A 25,548-nucleotide genomic window follows, 5' to 3' on the forward strand; every position below is an offset into this window, starting at 1 on the left:
TCTGGTGAACTCCTTAGCCCTCCTTTTCCCTGGCTCAGTTCCACTCACCCTTCAGATCTTCACATGGATATCACTTCCTCCAGGAAGTAGGGAGGTGTCAGGCCTGGGTGAGCGCTCATGACCCCGCACAGCTCCCTCATCAGAGCACCTGTTCCACTGTGCTGCCAGGGCCTATTTTCTCTATATCCTCCATAGACTAGAAAGTCTATTTAATCTACACTAACTACTGGAATTCTTGATCCATGCATTGTAGGCATTCAATAAATATGGTCAAGTAGATGAAGACTGAATGAATGGGAATGATAGCATCACTTAATCTGGTCTCAGGACCCTCTCAAGTCTGATGAACCTATAACTCCAGGAATTCATGGTGAGATGGGGTTGTGATCCAGGATTCCTGTTTCCTTGTGAGTCCTCTTTGTTCACTGCAGGCGATATTGTCTCCTAAGAACTGAAACTTAAGCCTGTCTTCTGACTCCCGTTCATGTCAACCACCTTGACCACCAATATGTTTACCACTGGCCTGATCCTACTGTTCTTCTTTCTCTGAGCACGCTATCCTACTGTGTTCTCTGGTTGTCGCTGTTGCCAGTCACCAATACCAGTCACCATCTTGTGCACGGGGTTGGGATGGCTTGATGCATCGAACGCTGTGGGTCTAGTAGGTTGCTGCCTGGCATACTTCAGTCCCAAACGGAGCCTTCCTCACTCTGGAACTCCTAGCATGCAATCTCTCTGGATCCACATAAGCAGCCTCGGACTGCATTTGTCTGTGTGTGCACGTGCCTGGTAAACCACAACTCTGGCCAAACCCAGCCTCTTCCAATCCAGTGCAACCTGCAGGGAATGTGGCAACAGTTCATCTGCTTCCTTCTGACCAAGGCTGTTCCTGGCTGGGGTTGCCCAAATCTGCCACATGTGTAGAAAAACACAAGCCTTTCCACTCACCACCCAGATGTTTCCAGATATTGTCATGTTTATGGATAGAAAACATCTGGATGTCTGATTGACCCTGCAGAAACTTCTTGCCCAGATGCTTGTCATATAAAATTCTGACAGAGTGATCTTCTGCTCTCCTCAAATCTGCCATTTCTTTCCCTTCACTGCCATTCCAGAAGGCGCATTCCAGGTGCAATTGTCATTCTGGAGCAAGTGTGGCTGAGTAATGTCATCGGAGTTTTGTAAGGATCATCCCAAAGGACGGGTAGCAGGACTCGGCGCTTCACCAGGCAGCAGAGCACTTGGTATTGGCCAGCCCACAGGCTTCCTCAAGTCCCAGGCCAGCCGCCTGTCCCCTCACACCGCGGGTTCCCTAAAAGTTCCCAAATCCTGGGGCCTCTTACTGCTGTTCCCAGAGGAGCCAGAGCCTTTTTTGCTACTGAGAGAAAAGCTACTATAAACACAAAACACTGTTAGGATATGACCCTCTTATTTATTAACCAAAGCATTTTTCATGCATATCTGTGATTTGCAAGTCTTTTCATAATAGGGCTCCTTAGTTACGTTCAAAGGTGTCATCTCAAAATACCTCTCAAAATGGACTTCATTGATTAGTATCAAATTCGTTTACCCATTTATCAGTCAATTTATCAATAGACTGATTCCATAAATGTTTATTTTGCCTTTACTACGTGACGGGCTTTGGAGAATATGTAAGAATACCAAAAGAAAAAGACTTAACCAGTCCTCAAATTGCTTACCATCTGTACTAGTTCACGAGGGCTACCATAACAAAATACCAGAGTGGGTGGCTTACACAACAACAATTTATTTTCTCACAGTTCTGCAGGTTGGAAATCCAAGATCAAGACATCTGCAAGTCTGACTTCTTTAGAAGCCTCTCTCCTTGGCTGACAGGTGGCCATCTTCTCCGTGTCCTCACCTGGTCTTCCTCTGTGAGCACAGATCCTTTTTACAAAGACACCAGTCAGATTGGATTAGGGTCCCACCCTAACTGCTTTGTTTTAATGTAATCACTGCTTTGAGGAGCTTATCTCCCAATATGGTTTCATTCTGAAGTACTGGGGGTTGGGACTTCAACATATGACTCTGGTGAGAGGGGGATGGGGGGACAAAATTCAGCCCCTAACACCATTTATTTGGAGAAGTGGAGAAATTAAAACGTGATTACAATAAAGGGTACTAAGGACTATGGTAGAGAAGATACGAGGTGATTCTGAAGCATCAAATAGGACAGCTAGCCCAGTGAGGGTAAGGGTGGGGAGCAGTCAAGGAAGGCTTCCAAGAGAAGGAGATGCTCCCACACTGAACAAAAAGGTGGCACATACAGAGACCTGGAATGAGAGTACAGCTTATTGAAGTAATTCCATGTGACCAAATCATACAGCACAAGAGTGGAAGCAAGAAGAGAGACATGAGAAGATAGCAGGGCCTGGAGAAGAGCCCCCTTAAGGAGACTGGGCTCAGTTCCATCGCAATGGTGTGTCAGAGAAATGCATGGTGGGGAAGGGTAGGAGTGCTTACAGAACCAGATGTGCGCTTTATAATAGATCATGGCATTCATTGTTGGGGATAGATCAGAGCTCCTGCCAGACTACAGGCTAAGCGAGCAGGTAGGAGGCTGACAAAATTAGCCATGTAAAAGGTGATGAGGACCTAATGTAACCCATTCGTGGGATAGACAGAGAGGATGGTGTGGATTAGCACTGAAACTGAAGCCACAGGGAAAAAGAAGTTCCTTCCAGGAAAATATGCAGAGTAAGTAGACTAAAGGCCAAGGAGGAAACTGTAGGGTCATTAGTTGGCATTTAAAGAAGACCTAACAAACAGGGATGCCAAGCAGGCTGGCAGCAACTCAAACTATAAACACAAAAGGAGAATGTGTGCAATTATAGCGCACAAGTCCATCTAAACAGGGCAGCCATAGCCTAGCTCCAGCAGAGGCTACCACAGGGGCATGCTGCCCAGGCCTGCCCCATCTTCGGATTCTTCAAGAAAAGTGATACCCTTGGGGCGCCTGGGTGGCTCAGTTGGTTAAGCGACTGCCTTAGGCTCAGGTCATGATCCTGGAGTCCCTGGATCGAGTCCCGCATCGGGCTCCCTGCTCAGCAAGGAGCCTGCTTCTCCCTCTAACCCTCCCCCCTCTCATGTACTCTCTCTCTCTCTCATTCTCGCTCTCTCAAATAAATAAATAAATCTTTAAAAAAAAAAAAAAAAGTGATACCCGTAGCCCCTCAGGTGAGATGATCCAGCTTTTAAACAGTAAAAAGCAATTAGAAAACCCTAAGCCGGTCAAGCAACATGAACATGTGGGCTGTATCTGACATGCAAGTTTGAATTCAGGGGACTAGAAACCACCAAGGAGACAGGGAAGTGGGACAGGCGAGGGAAGGCAGTGTTGTGGCGGATTGCGTTGTCACCCTGCCCTGCCTGGGAGGGACTCCACATGACGCCTCACTGACATCAGGCTGGGCCATGTCGCCTGCTTTGGACAATGGAATGTGAGCACCCCTAGGGGACCTGTGTCACTCACTTGCTGGTGGAAAGCTTTACGAGCTGGTATGTGCTTCTCTGTGATCTCTTTTTTTCCCTCTGATAGAAGAGGGACCACATTCCACAGAGTGCCCAGAATGATGAGGACACAGAGCAGATCTGCGGCTGGCCTAGAACATAGAGCACAAGTGAGAAATAAATCTCTGCCACTGCAAGTACTGAGATTTGGGGATCACTCACTGGCCTATCCTGACTGATGCAGCCACAGGAGCCGAAGGAAAATGGGTTCTCTGAAGCGAGTAACAATGCGTGTTGTCAAATGCTACAGAACCAGTTCAGGGAAAATCTGTAATCCCACGCAGACACAGCAGAACAGGATCCCTGAGCAGCAAAAGGGAGATGGGTTTCGAGGGCGGGGCCTGGTCTAAGACATGAGGAGGGGCACTTCCTGTTCCTCCAAGGGACTTATGGAAAGGAAGACAGCATAGGTGTGGGTACAAGGACAATTTCAGGAGGCAGGTGGGCAGGACGTTGAGGTGGCCTGGAGTGCATACAATAAAATCAACATAAAATTCAGAACTCTATGCTATGATAATTAAAAGGAGGGAGGCATCACTTTTGCCTGGAGCAATAAAGGTAGATGTGAAAGAAAAGAGAGAATCTGAACCAGACTTGAAGGACAGATACACATTTGTTAAGATACACTAGCTACCCTAAGACAGAAATCCCCCAATGTGGTAAGCTTGACCCAACAGTAATTTTTTCTAATGCATGAAAAGTTCAAAATCATGGGGGAGAGACTCTGCCACTCAATCTTTCATGGACAAGACAGATGAAGGCTCTGCCACCTTCCACATTTGACTTGCATAACAGAGCTGTTCTGATATTTACATACAGTTTGCAGGCAGACAAGACACTAGGGGGAAAGTAAATTGGCATGTTTATATAAGCAAGGCCTGGAAGTGGTACAACTCAGTTACACCCTCCCCTAACTGCAAGGGAGGCTGGGAAATGTCATTTGGCTGTTAAATGAATAGATAGCCAGGGTCTACCCAGTGGGCAGGAATTGGCTTGCCAGAAATAGAGTGAAGGAAAGCACTAGGCAGAAAAAAATGCCATAGGGGTACCTGGGTGGCTCAGTCAGTTAAGCATCCGACTCCTGATTTCAGCTCAGGCCATGATCTCAGGGTCATGGGATGGAGCCCTACATCAGGCTCCATGCTCAGCAGGGAGTCTGCTTGAGATTCTCCCTCTCCCCCTCCCCCTGCTCATGTGCTGTCTCTCTCTCTCTCTCTCTAATAAATAAATCTTAAAAAAAAGGAAAGGAAAAAATGGCATAAGCAGCGTTTAGCAGTTACATAACTTCTACAATCCTATGACATGAGAATAATAATACCTATTACCAGGATCACTATATGAATGAAATGAGATGACACACATCAAGTGTGTAACATAGAATGGTGTTAATACATGTATGTTCCCCACACATACTCCACTTCCCCCACGTAGACTCAGATCCTGGCCTTGCCTCTGATGAGCAGAGCACCGTAATCCAACTGTGAAAGCTTACCTGACCTCAGGTAGTGTGCACCCTCATGTGCAGATACTGCACCTCCGGTGTTTCCTGCTCTCTGCACCTTGCATTCTAGCATGGTCCCACCGACAATGACTGGCCCCCTTGAAACTTCACCTATACTGACTGGCTGCTTTGCCTTGGAGACACACTACTGCCTTCAAGGGCTATTAAGCACCGAGTACGAAGAAGAGATATCATGCTTCCAGGGGCCTCTACAGAGGGGGCAGCAGAAGAAAGTCCACTTGTTTGACCTGCCCATGCTGCCTCCAACCTTGACTTTTCCAAAGATGGCAGAGTCCTTCCAGTCAACAACTCTTCTGGCTCTTCTTATTCTGAGGTCTGCTGCGAAGGTTTTCTCCCATGTTTTCTTCTAGGTATCTAGAGTTTTAGTCTTTACATTTAGATCTGTGATCTATTTTAAGTTAATTTTGTATAATGTTCACTAGGTTCTCATAAATGCTTTCTATTAGACAGAGGAAGTTCCATTCTACTCCTTGTGTCCTGAGAGTTTTCTTCAACTATAGATGTGAGACTGTATCCAGTGCTTTTTTTCTACGTCTATTGAGATGATGCTATGTTTTTTTCCTTTTTAGTTTGTTAATATGGTGAATTAAATGGATTGATTTGGGGATGTTAAGGCAGCATTCTTGGGATAAATTCCGCATGGCCATGATGTACATTTTTTACACCTTGTCGGATTAGATTTGCTAAAATTTGCTTTAAAATTTTTTCATCTATATTTATGAATGATATTGGTCTACAGACTTCTTTTCTTGTAATGTCTTTTCTGGTTTGGTATTTGGGTAGTGCTGGTCTCTTTGAATGAGTTGGTATGCATCTCTTTCACTTCCATGTTCTAGAAGAGTTTGTATTTTTGGTATTGTTGGTATAACTGCTTTTTTTAATGTTTGGAAGACTTCCGCAACAAAATGATCTAAATCTGGAGTTTTCTTTATGGAACGATTTTAAAACTACAAATTCAGTATTTTTAATAGGTATATGGCTATTCAGGCTATCTATTTCTTCTTAAGTGAGTTTTGGTAGCTTTTGCCTTCCAAAAAGTTTCCCCATTCCAATTAAGTTGTCAAACTTATTGGCATAAAGTTGTTCATAGTATTCTGTTATTAACCTTTTAATATCTATAGAATCTCTAGAAATGCCACCTTTCTCATTCTTGATATTGGTAATTTGTGTCCTCTTTTTATCCTGATCAGCCTAACTATAGTTTTATTCATTTTATTGATTATCTAAAAGAACCAGCTTTCGGTTTCATTGTTTTTCTCTTTTTCTTTTCTTTTCTTCTTTTTCTATTTCTTTGATTTCCATTCTGATCATTATTATTTTCCTTCTTTTGCTTATGTTGGATTTAATTTTTTGTCATGCATTTAAATTTTATAGATGTAATAAACACATGATTATCATTTCTGCTCAAACAGCAAATTATCTTTTTAAAGAGATTTTAATACGAAAAAAAATCTTATTTGCTGTTATAAATTTCTGGAGTTCTTCATTTCTACGTATAGCCAGACTTCCATCTGATATTATTTACCTCTGCCGGAAGAATTTCTTTTAAAATTCCTTATAATGTGGGTGTGGTGGTAATGAGTTGCTTCAACACCTGAATGTTTGTAAAGTTATTTTGCCTTTTTTTTTTTAAAGATTTTATTTATTTATTTGCCAGAGAGAGAGAGAGAGAGAGGGAAAGTACAAGCCAGGAGAGTGGCAGGCAGAGGGAGAAGCAGGCTGCCCGCTGAGCAAGGAGCCCGATGTGGGACTCGATCCCAGGACCCTGAAATCATGACCCGAGCCGAAGGCAGATGCTTAACCATCTGAGCCACCCAGGTGCCCCTTGCCTTCATTTTTTAAAAGATATTTTTGCAGAGTATAGATACTAAATTGATGGATTTTTTTTTAAGATATTGTTCCACTGACCCCACCCCTGAATAATTCCAAGAAGAAATCTGCTACCTTCCTTATCTTTTCCCTTCTTATCTTTTTCCTTCCTTTCCTGGCTACTTTTAAGATTTATTCTTTATCATTAATTTTTTACTCTTTATCATTGATTTTGAGCAATTTGATTAGGACGTGATGATGTAGTTTTCTTAATGTGTCTTGTTCTTGGGGTTCACTGAACTTGCTGTATCTGTGAGTTGACAGTTTTCATCAGATTTAAAAAACTTCAAGCCATTGGTTCTTCAAAAATCCTCCACCTTGGAGGATTCTGAATCTAGTCCAAATATGCTGCTTGAACTTACTCCACAGTTCATTGGTGCTTTTCCCCCCAGTTTATTTTTTCTCTGTTTCACTTTGGATAGTTTCTGTTTCTATGCCTTCAAATTTAAAATCTTTACTTCTGTGATATGTAATCTACCTTTAATCCTATCCAGTGTATTTTTCATCTCAGATATTGTAGTTTTCATCCCTAGAACTGTGATTTGGGTATATTTACCATGTCTCTATTTACCTTTTTAAATCTATAGAATGTAATTATAATAACTGTTTTAATGTCCTTGTCTGACAGTTTTAGCATTTTTCAGTTGTGGAGTTACATGTGTCAGTTACAACTGATTGGTTTTTAACTTCATTTTGTTTGTATTTTACTGCTTCTTTACATGCTTGGTAATTTTTTATTGGACACCAGACATTATGAATTTTACTGTGTTTCTGAATATTTTTGTATTCCTAAATTCTTATATTTTGTTCTAGTACACAGTTATGTTCATTGGAAAAATTGTTATTTGGGGGTCTTGCTTTTAAGATTTTTTATTTTTATTTTTTAAAGATTTTATTTATTTATTTGACAGAGACACAGAGAGAGAGGGAACACAAGCAGGGGGAGTGGGAGAGGGAGAAGCAGGCCTCCCGCGGAGCAGGGAGCCCGATGCGGGACTCGATCCTAGGACCCTGGGATCATGACCTGAGCCGAAGGCAGACGCTTAACGGCTGAGCCACCCAGGCACCCCGCTTTTAAGATTTTTTAAACAAGACCAGAGCAGTGTACAATCTACAGCTAACTAGTCCATTACTGAGGACAACTTTTCTGAGGACTCTACCTCATGCCCCATGTGTTATGAGTTTTTCCAGCCTGGCTGGTGTGGACAGACACTATTCCTGGTCCTGTGTGAACACTGGGCACTGCTTCCTCTAGTCTTTTTGGATAGTTCTTTCCCTCCCTGCAAGTGGTTTCCTCATTTGCATACACTGAGCAGAACTCACTTGAATGCTCAAGGGGACCCCTGCAGATTTTGGAGTTTCCTTTCTGTGCAGCAATCTCCTTTCCTGTGCTCTGCCCTCTGAACCCTGGAGACTTTTCAACCCAGAGAGACCACCAGTCCCCTCCTAGGTACTTCCTCTCCACAGCACAGCCTGAAAATTCTCTTAAGGCATAAGTTATAGAAATCATAGGCAGAGCCACTTTACTTATCAACACAACAAGCTCAAAATCTTTTAACAGAAGGGACCCCCTCTTACACTGTTTATGATATGATATCCAACAAGGAGTACAGTCTCAACTAATACTTGTTGAACTGAAAGAAAATTGTATACACTCTCCAAAGTAGGGCAAATTAAGATCCCATGGGATGGGTGACCTTCCCTAACTTATATTCCAAATCTCCTTCTCATCCCTTTATTCTACATGCTTATCAGGAAAATTCCAGAAGCTAGTCAGGTCAACATACATATTATTTTGTTACATTTAGGATTAAAAGTCAAATACATGTTATTTTTTTCCTCTCTTCTCTTTGACAGTTAGAAACAGATGTTTTAATATCCTGAGGAAGTCCTAATATGATAAGTCCTTAAAATGTGAACATTATAATATCACTGAGGACAGATAAATGTAAAAACAAAATGTTTCAGCTCCCAGAAGGCCAAATCTGAGGGGATGGAAGTAACAAGAGGAACAGGAAATAGCATTACTATCACTCTCAGCCATTTCCCAGGATGTTTCAGAAAATGAGATGACTTTAATGACCAGCAACAATTCATTACTAACCAGCACTGTGTCTCAAAAGTTCTGAGTTTGGAAAAAGAATGCACCTTCCTTCAGCAAGCCTAAATGTGGCAGTCATCACACCCAAGCAAGTAACCTGATAGAAAGAAAGGATGCTTTGGCTTCCTTTTATTTTTAATTTTTTTTTATTTAAGTGATCTCTATACCCAATGTGGGGCTTGAACTCATGACCCCAAGATTAAGAGTCAAATACTCTTCCAAATGAGCCAGCCAGGTGCCTCTGGCATGCTTTTAGAATGTGACCTGTTGGGTACTCAGAAACATTTCCTCCTGGCAGCAGCAGCTGATCCATGGAGATGGTGCTCTCCTTAGCTGCCTCACAGCACCACCATCAATCTCTCATGGAAAGACGAAAAACCAGGGGTGTTGGTGAGATGGTAAAATTTAAAGTCAGACAATGAATGTTCAAGTCCTGCTCAGACACATAAAATACGTTTGATATCGAAAAAAAACCAAAACACCTCAGTTCTCATATTAGTCTGCTAGGGCTACCACAACAAAATACCACAGACTGGGCATCTTAAATGACAGTAATTTATTTTCTCACAATTCTGGAGCTTAGAGTTTAAGATCAAGGTGTCAGCAAGTTTGGTTCCACCTGAGGCCTCTCTCTTGGCTTATATGTAGCCAACTTCTCACTGCATCCTGACATGGGCATCTCTTGGGCTACGTATTTCTGTGTCCTAATCTCCTCTTCTTATAGGACACTGGTCAGACTGGATTGTTTATGATTTTAGTTTTGCTTAATTACCTTTTTACAGCCCCGATCTGCAAACAGTCACATTCTGAGGTACTGGGGGTTAGGGCTTCAACACAGGAATTTGGTGGGGGGGGCACAATTCAGCCCACAACTTTCAAAGCCACATTTTACCCAGTCAAAAGAAGGAGATAGCAAGAGTTGCCTTGAAAGTTTATAGTAAGCTTTTGTCAATTTAATGAACTAAATGTACAGGAAAATATACAGATCATAAAAATATAGCTCAATGAGTTTTCATAAAGTGGATAGTTTCATCACAAACCAAACAAAGAAACAAACCCAGAACTCCTTTTGCCCCTTCCACAAAGGTAATCACTAGCCCAATTCCTAACAGGATAAACTAATCATGCTGTGTTTCTATGTATTCTTTGTGTCAGACTTTTCTCACTATTGTTTGTGAGAGTCATTATGATGTTGGGCATCCTTGTAATTCGTTCATTTTTGTTGCTATATTGTATTCCAATGCATGAATATACTATAGTTAATTTACACATCTATTATTAAGGAATATTTGGGTTGTCTCCAGTTAGGGCCATAACTAGAAGTGCAACTATGAATACTTTTGTTGAACATATGTACACATTTTTGTGGGTATATACCTGAGAGCGGAATTGCTGAGTTATAGGATATGTACATATTCAACTTTAGTAGTTACTGTCAAACATTTTCCAAAGTAACTGTATGAATTTATAACCCCCCCTAGACATATAGGAGAGGTTCCAGGTACTCCACATAAGGATACATATTTTTTTTGAGATTTTATTTATTTATTGAGAGAGCGAGAGCACGTGCACAAGCAGGGGGAGGGGCACAGGGAAAAGGAGAAGCAGAATCCCCGCTGAGCACAAAGCCCCACACGAGGCTCAATCCCAGGACCCTGAGATCATGACCTGAGCTAAAGTCAGACATTTAACTGACTGAGCTACCTAGGCACCCCAAAGATATACTTATTTTAATACAGAAAACTTGGAAACAAGCTATCAAACAATAGGGAATTAGTTAAATAAATCACGTTTCTGTGAAATGTACTAGAAAACAGTCACTAAAAATATTATTCTCAAAACACATTTATGGATAAGGGGAAATAATTATAATGTATTAAGTGAAAAGGTCAGGACACAAAACAGTGATACAGCTTGTGTCCAATGTTGTTTTAAAAAATTAAGTACATATATTATAACTGCATTAAAAGAAACCAAATGTTGACCCTCGTTTTCTCTGAGAGGTTGGATTATAGATGATTTTTTTCTATTCATAGTTTTCCATATTTGTTTTCTAAAATATTCTTAAGTGACCATTTATTGCACTTACAATTAATTAGGAAAAAAACAATAAGGGTTACAAATAATATCATTCCCTCTTACCTATTTCTCAGGTTATTTATGAGACACAATGAGAATATGCTCATGGAAATTCTTTGAAAAAAGGCCAACCACTATTTGAATGTCAATTATTATTATTATTACCATAATTGGTCCCGCCTGAGTACTTTCTAACATTGATTGAACAGAAATTTAGAGATGCACAGAATGAGCTGGGAAATGACATGGCCACAGGGGTGGGGCAGGTGATGGTAGAGGGTCCAAGCTCCACTTAAGTGCTTCTCAATTTTAGTTGCACCATATATATATATATATATAAAAGATTTTATTTATTTATTTGACAGAGAGAGAGATGCACACAAGCAGGGGGAGCGGCAGGGAGAGGGAGAGGCAGAAGCAGACTCCCCGCTGAGCAGGGAGCCCAATGTGGGGCTCGATCCCAGGACCCCAGGATCATGACCTGAGCTGAAGACAGACGCTTAACCGTCTGAGCCACCCAGGCACCGCTCTTTTTTTTTAAAGTAATCTCTACACCCGACATGGGGCTCAAACTCTAGTTGCACTTTAGAATCACCTGAGGAGTTTTAAGAATGTAGATCAAGTGAATCAGAATCTCTAGGTACAGAGCCAGGCATTAGCATTTCCCAAATGTTCCCTGTAATTCTGCTGTACAGCGGGGCCCAGAACTCCTAAATACAGGCAAACCCTTGCACTTTAAGCTACTCTTTTGTTGTTTGTTGGGAGGGAGAGAGAGGGATGAGGGGACTGGGATATGGTCAAGAGAAATCCCTTGAGGGTCTGAATGTCCCAGTGTGCAATCAGGCCTTTGTCCAGTCATGTGTGTTACAATCTTAATTTGACATTTTCCACTGGGTGGAGTTGGGAAAACTAGATTCTGAGGCCCCCCAGAAACTGGTCTACTTCTCTTACCGGAAACTTTCCCAGTCTAACTAATGGCACAGATAATGATGACAATACACATTTCTAGAGCAGATTAAGGCTGTTTATGCAATTTTCTAGGCATTACCTCACTGGGGACTTGTAACCCTCCCTTTTTTTTTACATTGGTGGATATTTATTCCAATATTTCCCCGTTTAACTTTAGTAAGATAATTGGTATACAATAAACTGCATGTTTTTAAGCATACAGTTTAGTATGTTTACATATATATATGCTCTGTGAAGCCATCACCACATTCAGGGAGGTGAATGTACCCCACAAACCTTCCTCATGCCCCTTCATAACCACTCCACGCTGACCCCACCCCCATCTCCAGGGAACCACTGGTCTGCTTTCTGTTTCTATTGCTTAGTTTACATTTTCTAAAATTTTATTTGTATGGACCTATATGATATCTGTCTCTCTCTTTTTTATTCACGATAATTATTTTGAGATTCAGCCATGCTGTTGCTCACTAGTATTCCATTTAATGGATATACCACAATTTATTTATCCATTCTCTTATGGATTGGATGTTTGAGTTGTTTCCAGTTCGGGGCGATTACAAATAGAACAGCTGTAGATATTCATGTGTAAGTCCTTATAGGGATATAGGCTTTCAGTTCTTTTGGGTAAATATCTATACAGCTAAATTAAGTGTATGTTTAACTTTTTAAGAAACTATCAAACTGTTTATCAAAGTGGTTGTAGCATTTTACATTCCCACCAGGAGTGTATGAGGCTTCATCTCCCCCAAATCCTCATTACTACAGTTGGTATGGTCAGTCTTTAGTTTTATCTATTCTTATAGCTATGTAGTAATAGCAAATTGTGGTTATTTCATTAATGACTAATGATGAACTTCAACCCTGACCTCACATGGCATGTATATATACACACACACACACACAGTCAAAATGAATGATAGACATAAATATAAGAACAGAAATTATAAAACTTCTAGAAAAAAACCATAGTTGCAAAACATATTTGGGTAGGCAAAGATTTCTTAAATAGGACACAAAAGGAAAAACAATAGTATTTATAAAATAACATATTAAACTTTTTCAAAACTAAAATCTTTTGCTCTTCTAATGATACTACTAAGAGAATGAAATGGCAAGCACAGTTTGAGGAAATTTTTGCAAAGCATGTATCTGGTAAAACACATATCTAGAATATGTAAAGAATTCTAAAAACTCAATAAGAGCAGACAATCTAGTTTTTTTTTAAATGGGCAAAAGATTTGAACAGTCCCTTCTCTAGAGAAGATATAGGACTAGCAAATAAAAATCCCAAAAAATATGCCCAGCATCAAGAGTTCTAATAATCACTTTTAAGGTAAGCTGGGAAGGTACCATTATTATTGTTATTCACATTTTGCAGATGAAGAAACACAAGCAAAGAGGTCATGTGACTTGAAGTTATACAACTAGCAAGTAGAAAGTCTGGACCAGAGTGTGACTCCAGCCCACTGTTCTTCCATGACATACCCTGTAACCCGGAGAGCCAGCAGGGATTCTAGGGCAGCATCTTATGAAAAGAATAGGGGTGAAAGGGATGGGTCTGTGGCATCATCACTCAGAGACAGTGACACATAAAGGAGATAAGGGGAGAAGGCAGGCACAGGAGAGTGTCTGGGAAAACCAGGGTCAGGAGCATATGGAACCCAAGGAGCATGGATGCCAATAGGTAGGGACACAGCCAAAGGTGAAACCAGGTGAGCAGTCAGAAGTCAGAAAGGAGCATGTGTGCCAAAGGCCAAAGGGCAAAGTGCAAACTGAGGGTCAGCTCCCAGGCGGGCAATTCACACTGCAGACTAGACTTAGCACTGCCTGTGATGGGCAGCTCCGACCCAGAGAGGAGACTTGAAGCCCAACTGCAGCTATGAGTAGCTCACCATGACTGGAACAAAATCAGAGCCATGCAGAAGCCCATGTACATCAAAGGTGGCAGAGATAACAAGGAAGATGTCCTACTTGACCACCAAACACATACCAGGGGCACAGGTGGGGGCAGGAATTGGAAGATGTGGGATCAATGTAAGCAGGACACTCCTGGGAGGTGGCACTCACTTGATCTTGGAGACTGATACATAAAAAGGCACTGGTAGGAGCTAAGGGTCAAATGTGATTTATTTTGGCTTCTTTGATTTCAGTTCTCAACTTCTGTTTTAATTGTACCTGATTAAATGGGCTCAAAATGAATAACTGAATTTTTAAGATATTCTTCATCTATATGCCTTCAATCATATCACCGATCTTACTAATCAGCAGTCTCGCCCTGTGCCAGATGACATTGTCTCACGGATACTGTAGTAACTCCAAGGCCAACACAGAGGCCCCTAAACCTGAAAAGATAAAACTCCTTACAATTCTTCTCTAGGAAGACTGGTACTGCCCATTGAGAAAGAAATGCAAGGGATGGGTGGGACATGGTAGAGAGGATTTTAAAGTGCAATGTCCCAGTTAGATATACCAGGTACGGTACTTATTCTAAATTTGCATTGGCCCTAATTTCCTTTGACATGCAGTGAACAGGTCATTCCATTTGGTTTACAGATTCTATTATTTACTATTAAATACAGACAGCCTTTGAATTGGTATGCATTGTTTTCCTCAAAATTTACTATGTTTTACACTGATTTTGTGAAAAACTTATTTTAACTTTTAATTTTATTTTTTAATCTCACCCTAAAAGTCAGGCATGCGATACAACAGATTTAAGGCCAAACATCACAATAAACTAGCCCCTTAATAGAGAGTTACTGTGCATTGGGCTTCAGAATGCATCATCAGAATCACTTATTTCTTCTGCGAGGCGGCCTTCCAAGCCCAGCCACACCAGTCCACACATGCAAGCTACCTTTTACCACCCTGCCCCAGCCATGCCGTGCTGAGCTGAGTCATAAGCTGGAGAGACTCACAAAGGTTCCCAGTGATGTTCCCATGTGGTCAGAGTCCAGGCCAGGGCACCCAGAAGAACAATCACTCACACAAGTCAAAGGCAGTCATCCACAAGCAGATCCAGCAAAGAGCCTCGGGCTTGTGGGCTTTGGACCCACAGCTAGATTGTGAGCAAGGCCAGACACAGCCCTGAGCCAGCGCTTCCTCCCCATCAATGCCCAGATATGACCTTATAGCCTTTGTGATCATTTCAGATTTACTAAAGGAACCATTTTCCTCAGGCAGTGCATTTCTAATAGGTTAATAGCCCCAACTCTTTAGCCTCTAGCAGGGGGTGTCACAAAATACTTCCCTAGTTTCCCCCACCTCCCAGAAAAATGTCAGTGCAATTGCAAAACAGAAATGCATGCAAGAGGGATGTTTAATAAAAGGCCTCCGTTATGTCAGTAAATGTGTCATAACTCAAAAACAGCATTTACCATTATCATAGGCTTGGAGCTTTCATATGATCTTTGGCCTCATTCTCCAAACTCCAGCTAACCAAACATCCTGGAGGTCATCTGCCACTACATTTTACACAAAGCCATAAAAGTTACAGCCATTTAGAGTTGAATGGGACCACAGAGATCATCCATGAGATCGTCTACACAAATCAACAATGATAATAGGCTTCTATTGACCATGTACTACATCCCAAGAACCATGTCAAGCATTTACACAGCACCTCTTTTAATCCCCCATCAACCCCTCAGAGTTGGAACTCTTATTATTCACATTTGACACATGAGATTTTAAGTATTAAGTCCAATGTCACACATTGAGGAAGAAGCAGCACCTACATCTCCACCTTGGTCCGATGAGCTCTGAACTACTACCATATATTGCCTGCTTCTCCAACCAGTGAGCCTACATGAACTTTCAGACTCCAGAATCCTAGTGAGACCCTCTTTTGACTGGAGCTTGCCATTCCCATGCATGGCAAGCCATGTACAATCACAGAAAACGTTGCATCTACCTGCACTACATGCCCAACACAACAGTTACTTCTTAACCTTTATGTTAAATCATAAAATACTGAGCTGAAGAGGGGTTTTAAAGACCATTCAGTCAAAACCTTCATTTTAGAAATAAGAATGCAAAGCCTGGAGAGGTGAAATGGCTTTCCTAGAATCCCAAAACTACCTAAAAGGCAGAACAAAAATAATATTTTAGGAGTTGAAAATAGTATGTTGACAAATGACATCACCAAGATAGTGACATACGTTGTTCCTGACTTTCCTCCCCCACACAAGAACAACTAACATCTATTCAAGAATAAGACACCACTGAGAGAATCTTAGAATGTGTCAATGAGGCTGAAGGACCACTAAGCCCCTGAGAGACCAAGACAGACTGCATTAGAGAGTACGACAAGCAGCTACACACTGACCACATTGCCTCTCCTCCAGGACAGCACAGCGCTATGTGGAGAGGTCTCCCATGAGCCTCCATTTCCTTCAGCGGGAAAAGAAAACCCAGGAGGGACAACCAGATCCCCCAGCATTCTGGGTCACTTTGTGGGAGCCCCTACTCTGATTTCCTACCAGAGGGATTGCAGGGCAATCTTTGGGCCCAGCCACTGAGAATCTGTGACAGAGAAGGGGGAAAGGGCTTGCAACAACCAGCACTCGGGGATCTTGGCAGATTGAGTTACCAAGTAGTAACCCCAACCAGCGACTTTGCTCATCTACAGAACCAAGTTGAAGGCACACTGACTGGGGAACCCAATGTGGTGCAGCTCTGCCTGATGTGGAGCCTCAAACAAGGAGTTTTGCTGGCCCTAGAGCCTGGTTTGCCCCCACCTCAGCAAGGTGCTGAGTCATGGTTCCACCCACCTTGAAAGTGCCTTCCAGCTCCATATGACCAGAAGAGCTGGTGAAAACACCGGAAAGCTGTGTGGCCCACTGGTGCTCGAGCTGGCAGACAGAGCCAATAGTTTGTGGAGCAGAGCCAGTGGCCCTGTTGAGCCAAGGAACTTGGGATGTGGTCAGCTTGTGTTAAGACAACAAAGAGCTTTACCAGTTTTAAAGCCACTTCCCCTTTTGCACCTGAGCAGGGAATGTAATTTGTAGCCCCGCTCATGACTGAATACAGCCTTTAGCCTGTCTGACCAGAGAACACAGCAAGCTACGTAGCCCATTCAACAGCCCTACATACAGAGTGGCACTTGAACAGAGAGCACAGCCCGTGTCTTCCCCCATCTGCAGAGCAAAACCATTGGCCTCACCTGACCAAAGAATTCAATGCAAGAATTTCACACCTGGCAAAGCTTTCCTTCAGAAATTTAAAAGGAATAAAGACTTCCCCCCAAAAAAACAAAAGCTGAGGGAGTTCATTACCACCAGAACTGCCTTACAAAAAAATGCTAAGGGTGTTCTTTGAGTAGAAGTAAAAGAACACCAATTAACATCATAAAAACTCAAAAAGGTAACATAAATCTCACTGGTAATGGTAAATATATAGTCACAGTTAGATTCTGCAATGTGGTAATAGTGGAATATAACTCACAACTCTAAAAGTTTTTAAAAATGAATGTAGCAAAAATAACTATAAATACAACAATCTGTTACTACACAATATAAAAAATATATATAAGTTATAATAGCAATAACCTAAAATGTGAGGGGGAGAAGAAGTAAAAGCGTAAAGTGTAACTTCTATTGAAGTTATATTGTTACCAGTTTAAAATAAGGTGTTATAAGTTTAAGATAGTTTATGTAAGCCTCATGGTAATCACAAGGGAAAAACCTGTAGTTATTACACAAAAAAACATGATAAAGAAGTAAAAGCATAGTGATACCAAAAAACACAAAAACATACAAAAAGACAGCAAGATAAGTAACAAGGAACAACGGATCTGTAAAATAACCAGAAAACAATTAACAAAACGGCAATAGTAAGTCCTTACCTATCAATAATTACTGTAAGTGTAAGTGGATTAAATTCTCCAAGAGACATAGAACAGTTGAATAGATTAAAAAACAAAAATGAAAACAAGATCCAACAATATGCTGCCTAGAAAGAGATTCACTTTAGCCCTAAAGACATACATAGGCTAAGAATGAAGGGATGGAAAAAGACATTTCAAGCAAATGCTCACCAAAAAAGAAAAAAGAAAGAAAAAAAAAAAAAAGCAGTCTGCTTATATCAGACTTTAAACTAAAAATGATAAAAAGAAAAATAAGACAAAGAAGATTATTATGTAACAATAAAGGGGTCAATACATCAAAAAGATATAACAATTATAAATATTTATACACCCAATATTGGAGCACCCAAATATATAAAATAAAAACTAACAGAGCTAAACAGAGAAATATATAGTAATATAATAATAATGGGGGACTTTAATACCTCACTCTCAACAACTGATAGACCATCTAGACAAAGAAACAGTAAGTAAACAGCAGTTTTGAACAACACTATGGACAAAATGGACCTAACAGATATATATAGAACATTCTACCCAACAATAGCAGAATACACATTCTTCTCAAGTATGTGTGAAACATTTTCTAGGATAGATCATACATTAGGCCATAAAACAAGTCTTAGCAAATCCAAGAAGACTGAAATCATACAAAGTATCTTTTCTTACCACAATGGCATGAAACTAGAAATCAATAACAAGAGGAAAACTGAAAAATGCATGATCCATGTAAATTAAACAACCCTCTCTTGAACAACCAATGGATCAAAGAATAAATTAAAGAAGAAATAAAAAAATTCCTTGAGACAAATAAAAATGGAAATGCAACATACCAGAACTTATGCAATACAGCAAAAGCAGTTTTAAGAGAGCAGTTTATAGCAGTAAATGCCTACATTAAGAAGAAAGGTCCCAAATAAACATCCTACCTGAATGACTTAAGGAACTAGAAAAAGAACAAACTGAACTCAAAGTTATTAGAAAAAAGGAAATAATAAAGATTACAGCAGAAACAAATGAAATAGAAAATAGAAAAGCAATAAAAAAGATTAACCAAATTAACAGTTATTTCTCTGAAAAGGTAAACAAAACTGACAAAACCTTAGCTAAACTAATCAAGGAAAAAAGAGAAAGAACCCAAATCAACAAAGTTACTAATGAAAAAAGAGACATTACAATTGATACCACAGAAATTCAAATGATTATTAGAGGCTATTATATGCCAACAAAGTGGACAACCTAGAAAAAAATGAAAAAAATTCTTAGAAATATACAACCTACCAAGACCGAATCAAGATGAAATAAAAATATGAATAGACCAATTACTAGTAAGGAGACTGAACCAATAACCAAAAATCTTTCAATAAAGTCCAGGCCCAGATGGCCTCACTGATGAATCTTACCAAATATTAAAAAAAGAGTTAACACAATCCTTCTTAAAATTCCAAAATTTCAAAGAGGAGAGAACATTCACAAACCCATTTATGAAGCCAGCATTACCCTGATACCAAAACTAGGAAAGGATACTACTAGAAAAAAAAAAATTATAGGCCAATATCCCTGATGAATATAGATGCAAAAATTCTCAACAAAATTCAGCAACACATTAAAAGAATCAGTCACCATGATCAAGTAGAATTTATCCCTGAAATGCAAGGATGGTTCAACCTATGCAAATCCATGTGATACATCACATTAATAGAATGAAAGAAAAGGATCATATGATCGTCTCATTAGACACAGAAAAAGCATTCAACAAAATTCAACATCCATTCATGATAAAAACTCTTAACAGATTAGGCAGAGAAAGAACATATCTCAACATATTAAAGGCCATGTATGACAAGCTCACAGTGAACATCATGCTCAATGGTGAAAGGGTGGAAGCTGTTCCTTTAAGTCAGAAACAAGACAAGGATGCCCATTCTCACCATTCCTGTTCAATATAGTATTGGAAGTCCTAGCCAGAGCAATCAGGCAAGAAAAGTAAAAGGTATCAGAATTGGAAAAGAAGAAGTAAGATAGTTTTTATTTGCAGATGACATGGTTTTATATATAGAAAATCCTAAAGACTCAACCCAGAAACTCTTAGATCTAATCAATAAATTCAGCAAAGTTTCAGAATACACAATTAACATACAAAAATCTGTAGAATTTATATACATGAACAATGAAATTTTTGAAAAAGAAAGAAATTGATCCCATTTACAGTAGCATCAAAAACAATAAAATGCTTAGGAGTAAATTTAACTAAGGAGGTAAACTGAAAACTACAAGACATTGATGAAAGAAATTGAAGAAAACACAAATAAATGGAATACTGTGCTTGCAGATTGGAAGAATTAATATTGTTAAAATGTCTAAACTATCAAAAGCAATCTATAGAATTGATGCAATCTCTACTGAGATTCCAATGGCATTTTTTACAGAAGCAGAAAAAAACACTCCCAAAATGTATATGGAACCACCAAAGACCCACCAAAGCAACCTTGAGAAAGATAAAGTAGGAGGCATCACATTTCCTAACTTCAAGCTATAGTATAAAGTTTTAGTCATCAAAACAGCATGGTATTGGTATAAAAAAGACAAATAGACCAATGAACATAACTGACAGCCCAAAATAGACCCAAGTATATATGGTCAACTAATATTTGACAGGGAAAGCAAGCATATTCAATGAAGAAAAGACAGTCTCTTCAATAAATGGTGCAGGAATAATTGGATATTCACATGTAAAAGAATGAAACTGGACCCGTATCTTACAGCACTCACAAAAATTAACTCAAAATGGATTACAGACTTAGATATAACACCTGAAACCATGAAACTCCTAAAAGAAAATATAGGAACAAAGCTCCTTGACATAGGTCTTGGTAATGATTTTACGGATATGACATCTAAATCACAAGCAACAAAATAAAAAATAAATGAGGGGGACTACATCAAACTAAAAAGCTTCCTCACAGCAAAAGAAACCAATAACAAGGGAAAAGATAACCTAGGGAATGGAAAAAAATATTTGCAACTCATATATCTGATAAGGGGTTACTATCCAAAACATATAAAGAACTCCTACAACTCAATAGCAAAAAAACAAATAGCCCAATTAAAAAAATGGGCACAGGACCTGAGTAGATATTTCTCCAAAGAAGATATATAAAAGACCAACAGATACGTTAAAAAAAAAAATGCTCAACATCACTAGTCTTCAGGGAAATGCAAATTAAAACTACAATGAGATATCACCTCACATCTGCTAGAATGGCCATCATAAAAAAGACAAGAGGTAACAATGCTGGCAAGGATGAGGAGACTGGGAACCCTTGTGCTCTGTGTGTGAGACTGTAAATTGGTACAGCTGCTATGGGAAACAGTATGGGAGATCCTCAGAAAGTTACAAATAAAACTCCTGTATGATCCAGGTATTCTACTTCTCGGTGTTTATCCAAAGATAACAAAAACACTATCTTGAAAAGATATCTGCACCCCTAAGTTCATAACAACATTATCTACAACAGCCCAGCTGTGGAAACGACCTCAGTGTTCACCGATGGGTGAATGCACAAAGAAGCTGTAGCATATACATACAATGGAATATTATCCGGCCATTAAAAAATATGAGGAAGTCTTACCATTTGTGACAACATGCATAGAGGTGGACGGCATTCTGCTAAGTGAAATAAGTCAGACAGAGAAAGACAGATACTCACAAATACTCCATATGTAAGTATGATCTAAAAAAAAGAAAAGAAAAACTCAGAGAGAAAGAGATCAGACTTGTGGTTACCAGAGGCAGGGGGTTGGGGAGAGAAGGAATTAGAAAAGGTGGTCAAAAGGTATAAACTTCCAGTTATAAGACAAATAAGTTCTAGGGATGTAATGTACATATGACTACAGCTAGCACCGCTGTGTGATATATAGGGAAGTTAAAAGAGGAAATCCTAGAGTTCTCATCACAAGGAGAAAAATCTTTTTTCCTTTCCTCTTCTTTCTTTTCTTTTTATTGTATCCATATGGTAAGTGGACATTAGCTGAATCTGTCGTGGTGATCATTTCACAATACATGTAAATCAAACCATCATGCCGTACGCCTTAAACTTAAATACAGTGATGTATGTCAATTATTTCCCAATAAAACTAGGGAAAGAAAGAGAAAACAGTATGTTGTTTTATTTCTTCCATCCTCCCCCCTGCCCTATAAATGCAGTTGAACCTACCAACCTAGTGCTAGAAGCTTATGAGAAAGATCATCATCCTTTCCTGAAAAAAAAAATTCCCTCTCCAGTTGAGATTATTAACCTTTTGGAGGCTTTGGCTTTTATTCCAGAATTTATGGAACATGCAATCAAGGGTATAATGTGACTTAACTTGAAAAAGGTCAGTTCCCTCTTCAGGGCTTTCTAGCAATTTTACAATAATGTTGTACATTTATATGGAGCATTTTCTGCTAGGGGAATGGGATCATCAAAATTTAGTATCTCTCAGTTATTTTTTGAAGTGCTCAGTCAGTTTACGGGTAGATTGCCCAGTTCCCAGCATGGCAGGGTGGGGGTGTATATCTACTGTATATCCATCGCATGTATATGCTACAGCTTCTTTGTCCATTCACCCATCGGTGAACACTGAGGTCGTGTCCACAGCTGGGCTGTTGTAGATAATGTTGTTATGAACTTAGGGGTGCAGATATCTTTTCAAGATAGTGTTTTTGTTATCTTTGGATAAACACCGAGAAGTAGAATACCTGGATCATACAGGAGTTTTATTTGTAACTTTCTGAAGATCTCCCACATATTTACACGTGAATGTCCAATTCCCTCTTTCCCGCATGAAAAGGGTATGGCAAAGGAAGCAGCGCTCAGACAGAGGAAGCAGAAGACTCAACCTCTCGCTTCAAGGAGTTTAGGATCCCTGAGAATTTTTTACACCCCCCTCCCCCGCCGCCATATAAACAAACAGCAACTGAAAAACTGAGAGCTATCTACATTCCTTGAGAAGATTGGTTAAATCTAGAGGAAAGAAAAATGAAAGGGGGAGAAATAGGAAAACACGGTGAGTAAAAGAGAGGAAACAGAGAAGAAAGAAGATAAAGACCACCAATGAAGTGAAGAAACAAGGCAAGGACGCCACATCCAGGGATGGCTCAGCCCAGCTGTTGACAGGTATGGGGAAGGCCTCCAAGGCAGCAGGCAGAACCCCCAATCCAGACTTACCAGCAAGGAGCTAAGCCCCACTCCTGCAGGTAGGCAGTAACGGCCGGGAATCTGACACGACAAACATCGTGATTGGACATCTTCCCAGCAGGGCCTGGAGGGCTAAGTCTTCATCCATGGGGCAAGAGGGGGACAGAGAAGAACAAGACGAACCCTTTGCAGGTGACCAACACAAGTACTCAGGCCAAGGAACTAGGACAGAGGCCTGGTTATCAGAACTGGGGCCACAGGGAGTCGCATCCTGGAGTGAGGCCCAAGCATACTGATGGGAATCAGGTCACTAGGTCAGGGCTGGACGAGCGGCAAAGCTCACACGAGGTTAAGCTGCAGAACGTTGGCTCAGACTTTCTAAATCCCTCTTGTCTGTGATCACAACCGGTCCTGGAGACCCAGCCAAGTCTGCATGGGCAGGGAAAGTGTAGGGGTCAAAGGACTTGAAGTGTGAGGAGACAGATGTGAGGGGGCCAATACAGGAGGATGGAGATGTGTGGCTCCTGGGGGGCCAAGGCCTACAACACCCAAACTGCCCTTGTCAAATGGAAGCCCATCCAGAACCAGAGAACCACAAATGAAGTGAGGCTAACCTCCCGGTAAAACAGAATAGCTAAAGAAACTAGGAATGTGTAGGCCAGAAGAGAGAACATTCGGCTCAAGGCAAGAAGTAGATGAATTCAATATTTCAATGCCACATGAAAGGAAGTCTCGATGCATTCTGCATGTCTAGTCAAACAGAACTGAGCCCACTGGGTGGAATTCCCAGGGAGTTTTTAGTCTCAATAGAAGGAGAGCATTCCTACAGCCTGCCTCTGCAGGCTCCATAAACTCATTCACTTTGTACAGCACTTACTGATTAGGGTACCTACACGGCCTGGTTTGCCCAGCACGGTGCCATCTTATGCTGTGGTATCGGTGCCCATCGGGTCAGCACCCCATTCGCTCTTAAAGAATCCTGATTTGAATAATAAATGAGATGGCCCCCTACTCAAATGAGCACTTGCTATGCGCCCGGAGTGAACACCGAAGACACAGCGAACACACAACCCCTCGCTTTGGTGAGCTCTCAGCCTAAGTAGGAAAAGAGATATGGAAAGAACAAATTAGAATATAACATGGTAAGAGCTGTATAAATAAGAGTGCTAGGGGGGCGCCTGGGTGGCTCAGTCGTTAAGCATCTGCCTTCGGCTCAGGTCATGATCCCAGGGTCCTGGGATCGAGCCCCGCATCAGGCTCCCTGCTCGGCGGGGAGCCTGCTTCTCTCTCTCCCACTCCCCCTGCTTGTGTTCCCTCTCTCGCTGTCTCTCTGTCAAATAAATAAATAAAATCTTTAAAAAAAAAAAAAGAGTGCTAGGGATTGAGACATTCATTTTAGTATCAGGGATGAAAAACAGTTCACAGCTCACTCAATACACGTTCCCTGTTTACTCTTTTAATAAATACATGCTGAACAAGTGCTGTGTGACAGGTATGATATATGGATAGCACTGATATAATACTGAACAAAAATGAATTCCCTCTTTCCCGCATGAGAAGAGCATGGCAAATGCGCTAAACTTATAAAAATGCGCTTTCATTTTTTGAAAAACCTACTTACTGGATAGATTTCTTTACATATATTCGACCAAACCATGCGTTCAGAAACTTCCAATCATTGGTCCTAAACCTGATTGCTGAAGTCCAATAAAATCAAACCCCTTTTCCACATGGAAATTTTTTACACCTATGTCGGCAGCTAATACATTTTCCCCCAGTTTTCTATTTTCCCAGCTAAATATTCCCAGTTCTTTCACTGAGTTTTCCTATGATCTGGATATTGGACTTTTCACCAGTTCGGCTACTTTGTCCTTCTCGATTGTCCATGTCCCTCTGAAAAAGGGAAGCCCAGAACCATCTCCAAGTAGAGGTATGCCCTGGCTGGCGCCCAAAGAGCAGGACCTCTCTGTTTCTCCACGTTCTTCCTCTGGACCAGCCCCCCTCTCGCACTGCTGGTCAGGCTGACTGGCTGCTAAGGCAGTATTTGTGTTGATTTCTTTATAATTCGTGTCCCCACAACACTATTAGGACTAGCAATATAGCACTGAGTTCCTACTTTATTTCCTCTTGTTAGTTTATGATTCCATAGAGTTCTAGAATGTTAGTGTTCAGGGATATGGCAAATCCTCCAGTCCCGTCCTTAGGTTTTACAGGTGCAGTTACTGAGGCACAAAGAGGTCATAGGAGAGTCTTAAATCACAGCTCATTGCATTCCTGCCTGTCAGGACCCAGATTCCATCCCTCTGCATAGAACCATCAGTGCTATCTATAACTATTTCCTCTCCCTTACCCTTTGAATGCTACAATGAGGAAGGATCTGCCCTCCAGGAAATAACCCTACTCCCAGAATCTTCGATTTTCAACCCATTCT

At 40.7% G+C, this 25,548-nt stretch overlaps 1 protein-coding gene across 4 annotated transcripts in view; it reads right to left on the bottom strand.

Annotated features, from left to right (window-relative positions):
* The window catches only part of LOC115940625 (uncharacterized), a 100,318-nt gene that overhangs the window by 61,747 nt on the left and 13,023 nt on the right, over nt 1-25,548 (bottom strand). For 2 of the 4 annotated variants that reach the window (XR_014143740.1, XR_004075357.2), the window contains one exon: nt 1,749-1,908. The exons of the other annotated variants lie outside the window; for them this stretch is intronic. The gene's annotated coding sequence lies outside the window, so the exon portion shown is untranslated. Of the gene's footprint in view, nt 1-1,748; nt 1,909-25,548 lie in introns of those variants that run through there. 4 annotated transcript variants of the gene reach the window in all.

The sequence above is a fragment of the Leptonychotes weddellii genome, chromosome 3 (assembly GCF_054177405.1).
Source record: "Leptonychotes weddellii isolate Sample4059 chromosome 3, ASM5417740v2, whole genome shotgun sequence".
NCBI lineage: Eukaryota > Metazoa > Chordata > Mammalia > Carnivora > Phocidae > Leptonychotes > Leptonychotes weddellii.